Source organism: Astyanax mexicanus, chromosome 18 (genome assembly GCF_023375975.1).
Source record: "Astyanax mexicanus isolate ESR-SI-001 chromosome 18, AstMex3_surface, whole genome shotgun sequence".
Lineage (NCBI taxonomy): Eukaryota > Metazoa > Chordata > Actinopteri > Characiformes > Acestrorhamphidae > Astyanax > Astyanax mexicanus.
In genome coordinates, this window is record NC_064425.1 from 31,761,107 (window position 1) to 31,767,500 (window position 6,394).

At 36.7% G+C, this 6,394-nt stretch overlaps 7 non-coding genes across 7 annotated transcripts; all 7 read left to right on the plus strand.

Annotated features, from left to right (window-relative positions):
* The first annotated feature begins 514 nt into the window (after positions 1-514).
* On the plus strand, positions 515-633 carry LOC125782720 (5S ribosomal RNA). The gene has a single exon (XR_007425458.1). It is a non-coding gene; the product is annotated as a 5S ribosomal RNA (ribosomal RNA).
* Positions 634-1,435: 802 nt separating this feature from the next.
* On the plus strand, positions 1,436-1,554 carry LOC125782721 (5S ribosomal RNA). Its single transcript, XR_007425459.1, has one exon. It is a non-coding gene; the product is annotated as a 5S ribosomal RNA (ribosomal RNA).
* Positions 1,555-2,353: 799 nt separating this feature from the next.
* Positions 2,354-2,472, plus strand: LOC125782722 (5S ribosomal RNA). The gene has a single exon (XR_007425460.1). It is a non-coding gene; the product is annotated as a 5S ribosomal RNA (ribosomal RNA).
* An 806-nt stretch (positions 2,473-3,278) lies between these two features.
* Positions 3,279-3,397, plus strand: LOC125782723 (5S ribosomal RNA). Its single transcript, XR_007425461.1, has one exon. It is a non-coding gene; the product is annotated as a 5S ribosomal RNA (ribosomal RNA).
* An 805-nt stretch (positions 3,398-4,202) lies between these two features.
* Positions 4,203-4,321, plus strand: LOC125782724 (5S ribosomal RNA). The gene has a single exon (XR_007425462.1). It is a non-coding gene; the product is annotated as a 5S ribosomal RNA (ribosomal RNA).
* An 805-nt stretch (positions 4,322-5,126) lies between these two features.
* LOC125782726 (5S ribosomal RNA) lies at positions 5,127-5,245 on the plus strand. Its single transcript, XR_007425464.1, has one exon. It is a non-coding gene; the product is annotated as a 5S ribosomal RNA (ribosomal RNA).
* Positions 5,246-6,049: 804 nt separating this feature from the next.
* Positions 6,050-6,168, plus strand: LOC125782727 (5S ribosomal RNA). Its single transcript, XR_007425465.1, has one exon. It is a non-coding gene; the product is annotated as a 5S ribosomal RNA (ribosomal RNA).
* Positions 6,169-6,394: the final 226 nt, after the last annotated feature.

Consider the following 6,394-nt stretch of genomic DNA (forward strand, 5'->3'; position numbering starts at 1 on the left):
CCTGAGTCTAGAATGTTCACGTGATCCTGAAGGTCTTAATTACCTGGATCAAGTGTGCCGCGGACTCAGGCTGTTTGGATGGCAGGGGTGAAAAAAATTAAAAAGGCACCTTCTGTAGGACACAGGGCCTTTCTGTAAATGTATGCCAAGTATACTTTAATGTGTGTGTATGATTTTATTTATTTATTTCTCAGAATATTCTTTGTAAATATGATTTTTTTTTAAATTGGGCTTTTTTTTTATTGGGCCTAATCTGAAGCTTCCATTCCATTGATTAAGAAACGTAGAGCAAGAAAATTGAACAAAAAAATGAAGAGATAAAAATTAAGACATATAGGGAGTTTTTGTCTTTTTTTCTTTGGTTACTTTTTGTAGTGAAAGTTAAAAGGAGCTTTTATTTTGAGGCAAGATCTTTGTATTAGTCCGTAGCTGCTTTACTTTTGCCAAGAGCAGTAAATGACAGTGAAAAGACTCAGAGTGACTTATAAATAGGCTTGTTGGGAGTTAATCTTTCGCTTACGGCCATACCACCCTGAGAACGCCCGATCTCGTCTGATCTCGGAAGCTAAGCAGGGTCGGGCCTGGTTAGTACTTGGATGGGAGACCGCCTGGGAATACCAGGTGCTGTAAGCTTTTCCATCTTTCCTTTATTTTTTACTCCGTTCAGTCCATGATGTCACAATTTTTTACAAGGCTACACTGTGTTTACTCTTCATATAAAACACTTACAGTAAACCATATACAGATTAAATACTCACTTAAAAGTTCTTTCATTTTTCTGAAGGAGGATATTGTTTCTTCATGCTAATAAATAAAGAAAAAATGCATTATTTTTTATTTTCTTAACATAGGTACAGGGCGACTGACTCCTGTTCCTGGGGCTCTACCACGCTAAAGATCTCAGATTTAACACACCTGAGTCTAGAATGTTCACGTGATCCTGAAGGTCTTAATTACCTGGATCAAGTGTGCCGCGGACTCAGGCTGTTTGGATGGCAGGGGTGAAAAAATTTAAAAAGGCACCTTCTGTAGGACACAGGGCCTTTCTGTAAATGTATGCCAAGTATACTTTAATGTGTGTGTATGATTTTATTTATTTATTTCTCAGAATATTCTTTGTAAATATGATTTTTTTTTAAATTGGGCTTTTTTTTTATTGGGCCTAATCTGAAGCTTCCATTCCATTGATTAAGAAACGTAGAGCAAGAAAATTGAACAAAAAAATGAAGAGATAAAAATTAAGACATATAGGGAGTTTTTGTCTTTTTTTCTTTGGTTACTTTTTGTAGTGAAAGTTAAAAGGAGCTTTTATTTTGAGGCAAGATCTTTGTATTAGTCCGTAGCTGCTTTACTTTTGTCAAGAGCAGTAAATGACAGTGAAAAGACTCAGGTCTGTGAGTGACTTATAAATAGGCTTGTTGGGAGTTGATCTTTCGCTTACGGCCATACCACCCTGAGAACGCCCGATCTCGTCTGATCTCGGAAGCTAAGCAGGGTCGGGCCTGGTTAGTACTTGGATGGGAGACCGCCTGGGAATACCAGGTGCTGTAAGCTTTTCCATCTTTCCTTTATTTTTTACTCCGTTCAGTCCATGATGTCACAAATTTTTAAAAGGCTACACTGTGTTTACTCTTCATATAAAACACTTACAGTAAACCATATACAGATTAAATACTCACTTAAAAGTTCTTTCATTTTTCTGAAGGAGGATATTGTTTCTTCATGCTAATAAATAAAGAAAAAATGCATTATTTTTTATTTTCTTAACATAGGTACAGGGCGACTGACTCCTGTTCCTGGGGCTCTACCACGCTAAAGATCTCAGATTTAACACACCTGAGTCTAGAATGTTCACGTGATCCTGAAGGTCTTAATTACCTGGATCAAGTGTGCCGCGGACTCAGGCTGTTTGGATGGCAGGGGTGAAAAAAATTAAAAAGGCACCTTCTGTAGGACACAGGGCCTTTCTGTAAATGTATGCCAAGTATACTTTAATGTGTGTGTATGATTTTATTTATTTATTTCTCAGAATATTCTTTGTAAATATGATTTTTTTTTTTAATTGGGCTTTTTTTTTATTGGGCCTAATCTGAAGCTTCCATTCCATTGAGTAAGAAACGTAGAGCAAGTAAATTGAACAAAAAAAATGAAGAGATAAAAATTAAGACATATAGGGAGTTTTTGTATTTTTTTCTTTGGTTACTTTTTGTAGTGAAAGTTAAAAGGAGCTTTTATTTTGAGGCAAGATCTTTGTATTAGTCCGTAGAGCTGCTTTACTTTTGTCAAGAGCAGTAAATGACAGTGAAAAGACTCAGAGTGACTTATAAATAGGCTTGTTGGGAGTTAATCTTTCGCTTACGGCCATACCACCCTGAGAACGCCCGATCTCGTCTGATCTCGGAAGCTAAGCAGGGTCGGGCCTGGTTAGTACTTGGATGGGAGACCGCCTGGGAATACCAGGTGCTGTAAGCTTTTCCATCTTTCCTTTATTTTTTACTCCGTTCAGTCCATGATGTCACAATTTTTTACAAGGCTACACTGTGTTTACTCTTCATATAAAACACTTACAGTAAACCATATACAGATTAAATACTCACTTAAAAGTTCTTTCATTTTTCTGAAGGAGGATATTGTTTCTTCATGCTAATAAATAAAGAAAAAAATGCATTATTTTTTATTTTCTTAACGTATAGGTACAGGGCGGCTCACTCCTATTCCTGGGGCTCTACCACGCTAAAGATTTCAGATTTAACACACCTGAGTCTAGAATGTTCACGTGATCCTGAAGGTCTTAATTACCTGGATCAAGTGTGCCGCGGACTCAGGCTGTTTGGATGGCAGGGGTGAAAAAAATTAAAAAGGCACCTTCTGTAGGACACAGGGCCTTTCTGTAAATGTATGCCAAGTATACTTTAATGTGTGTGTATGATTTTATTTATTTATTTCTCAGAATATTCTTTGTAAATATGATTTTTTTTTAATTGGGCTTTTTTTTATTGGGCCTAATCTGAAGCTTCCATTCCATTGAGTAAGAAACGTAGAGCAAGAAAATTGAACAAAAAAAATGAAGAGATAAAAATTAAGACATATAGGGAGTTTTTGTCTTTTTTTCTTTGGTTACTTTTTGTAGTGAAAGTTAAAAGGAGCTTTTATTTTGAGGCAAGATCTTTGTATTAGTCCGTAGAGCTGCTTTACTTTTGTCAAGAGCAGTAAATGACAGTGAAAAGACTCAGGTCTGTGAGTGACTTATAAATAGGCTTGTTGGGAGTTGATCTTTCGCTTACGGCCATACCACCCTGAGAACGCCCGATCTCGTCTGATCTCGGAAGCTAAGCAGGGTCGGGCCTGGTTAGTACTTGGATGGGAGACCGCCTGGGAATACCAGGTGCTGTAAGCTTTTCCATCTTTCCTTTATTTTTTACTCCGTTCAGTCCATGATGTCACAATTTTTTACAAGGCTACACTGTGTTTACTCTTCATATAAAACACTTACAGTAAACCATATACAGATTAAATACTCACTTAAAAGTTCTTTCATTTTTCTGAAGGAGGATATTGTTTCTTCATGCTAATAAATAAAGAAAAAATGCATTATTTTTTATTTTCTTAACATAGGTACAGGGCGACTGACTCCTGTTCCTGGGGCTCTACCACGCTAAAGATTTCAGATTTAACACACCTGAGTCTAGAATGTTCACGTGATCCTGAAGGTCTTAATTACCTGGATCAAGTGTGCCGCGGACTCAGGCTGTTTGGATGGCAGGGGTGAAAAAAATTAAAAAGGCACCTTCTGTAGGACACAGGGCCTTTCTGTAAATGTATGCCAAGTATACTTTAATGTGTGTATATGATTTTATTTATTTATTTCTCAGAATATTCTTTGTAAATATGATTTTTTTTTTAAATTGGGCTTTTTTTTTATTGGGCCTAATCTGAAGCTTCCATTCCATTGATTAAGAAACGTAGAGCAAGAAAATTGAACAAAAAAATGAAGAGATAAAAATTAAGACATATAGGGAGTTTTTGTCTTTTATTCTTTGGTTACTTTTTGTAGTGAAAGTTAAAAGGAGCTTTTATTTTGAGGCAAGATCTTTGTATTAGTCCGTAGAGCTGCTTTACTTTTGTCAAGAGCAGTAAATGACAGTGAAAAGACTCAGGTCTGTGAGTGACTTATAAATAGGCTTGTTGGGAGTTGATCTTTCGCTTACGGCCATACCACCCTGAGAACGCCCGATCTCGTCTGATCTCGGAAGCTAAGCAGGGTCGGGCCTGGTTAGTACTTGGATGGGAGACCGCCTGGGAATACCAGGTGCTGTAAGCTTTTCCATCTTTCCTTTATTTTTTACTCCGTTCAGTCCATGATGTCACAATTTTTTACAAGGCTACACTGTGTTTACTCTTCATATAAAACACTTACAGTAAACCATATACAGATTAAATACTCACTTAAAAGTTATTTCATTTTTCTGAAGGAGGATATTGTTTCTTCATGCTAATAAATAAAGAAAAAATGCATTATTTTTTATTTTCTTAACATAGGTACAGGGCGACTGACTCCTGTTCCTGGGGCTCTACCACGCTAAAGATTTCAGATTTAACACACCTGAGTCTAGAATGTTCATGTGATCCTGAAGGTCTTAATTACCTGGATCAAGTGTGCCGCGGACTCAGGCTGTTTGGATGGCAGGGGTGAAAAAAATTAAAAAGGCACCTTCTGTAGGACACAGGGCCTTTCTGTAAATGTATGCCAAGTATACTTTAATGTGTGTATATGATTTTATTTATTTATTTCTCAGAATATTCTTTGTAAATATGATTTTTTTTTTAAATTGGGCTTTTTTTTTATTGGGCCTAATCTGAAGCTTCCATTCCATTGATTAAGAAACGTAGAGCAAGAAAATTGAACAAAAAAATGAAGAGATAAAAATTAAGACATATAGGGAGTTTTTGTCTTTTTTTCTTTGGTTACTTTTTGTAGTGAAAGTTAAAAGGAGCTTTTATTTTGAGGCAAGATCTTTGTATTAGTCCGTAGAGCTGCTTTACTTTTGTCAAGAGCAGTAAATGACAGTGAAAAGACTCAGGTCTGTGAGTGACTTATAAATAGGCTTGTTGGGAGTTGATCTTTCGCTTACGGCCATACCACCCTGAGAACGCCCGATCTCGTCTGATCTCGGAAGCTAAGCAGGGTCGGGCCTGGTTAGTACTTGGATGGGAGACCGCCTGGGAATACCAGGTGCTGTAAGCTTTTCCATCTTTCCTTTATTTTTTACTCCGTCCAGTCCATGATGTCACAAATTTTTACAAGGCTACACTGTGTTTACTCTTCATATAAAACACTTACAGTAAACCATATACAGATTAAATACTCACTTAAAAGTTATTTCATTTTTCTGAAGGAGGATATTGTTTCTTCATGCTAATAAATGAAGAAAAAATGCATTATTTTTTATTTTCTTAACATAGGTACAGGGCGACTGACTCCTGTTCCTGGGGCTCTACCACGCTAAAGATCTCAGATTTAACACACCTGAGTCTAGAATGTTCACGTGATCCTGAAGGTCTTAATTACCTGGATCAAGTGTGCCGCGGACTCAGGCTGTTTGGATGGCAGGGGTGAAAAAAATTAAAAAGGCACCTTCTGTAGGACACAGGGCCTTTCTGTAAATGTATGCCAAGTATACTTTAATGTGTGTGTATGATTTTATTTATTTATTTCTCAGAATATTCTTTGTAAATATGATTTTTTTTTAATTGGGCTTTTTTTTTATTGGGCCTAATCTGAAGCTTCCATTCCATTGAGTAAGAAACGTAGAGCAAGAAAATTGAACAAAAAAAATGAAGAGATAAAAATTAAGACATATAGGGAGTTTTTGTCTTTTTTTCTTTGGTTACTTTTTGTAGTGAAAGTTAAAAGGAGCTTTTATTTTGAGGCAAGATCTTTGTATTAGTCCGTAGAGCTGCTTTACTTTTGTCAAGAGCAGTAAATGACAGTGAAAAGACTCAGGTCTGTGAGTGACTTATAAATAGGCTTGTTGGGAGTTGATCTTTCGCTTACGGCCATACCACCCTGAGAACGCCCGATCTCGTCTGATCTCGGAAGCTAAGCAGGGTCGGGCCTGGTTAGTACTTGGATGGGAGACCGCCTGGGAATACCAGGTGCTGTAAGCTTTTCCATCTTTCCTTTATTTTTTACTCCGTTCAGTCCATGATGTCACAAATTTTTACAAGGCTACACTGTGTTTACTCTTCATATAAAACACTTACAGTAAACCATATACAGATTAAATACTCACTTAAAAGTTATTTCATTTTTCTGAAGGAGGATATTGTTTCTTCATGCTAATAAATGAAGAAAAAATGCATTATTTTTTATTTTCTTAACATAGGTACAGGG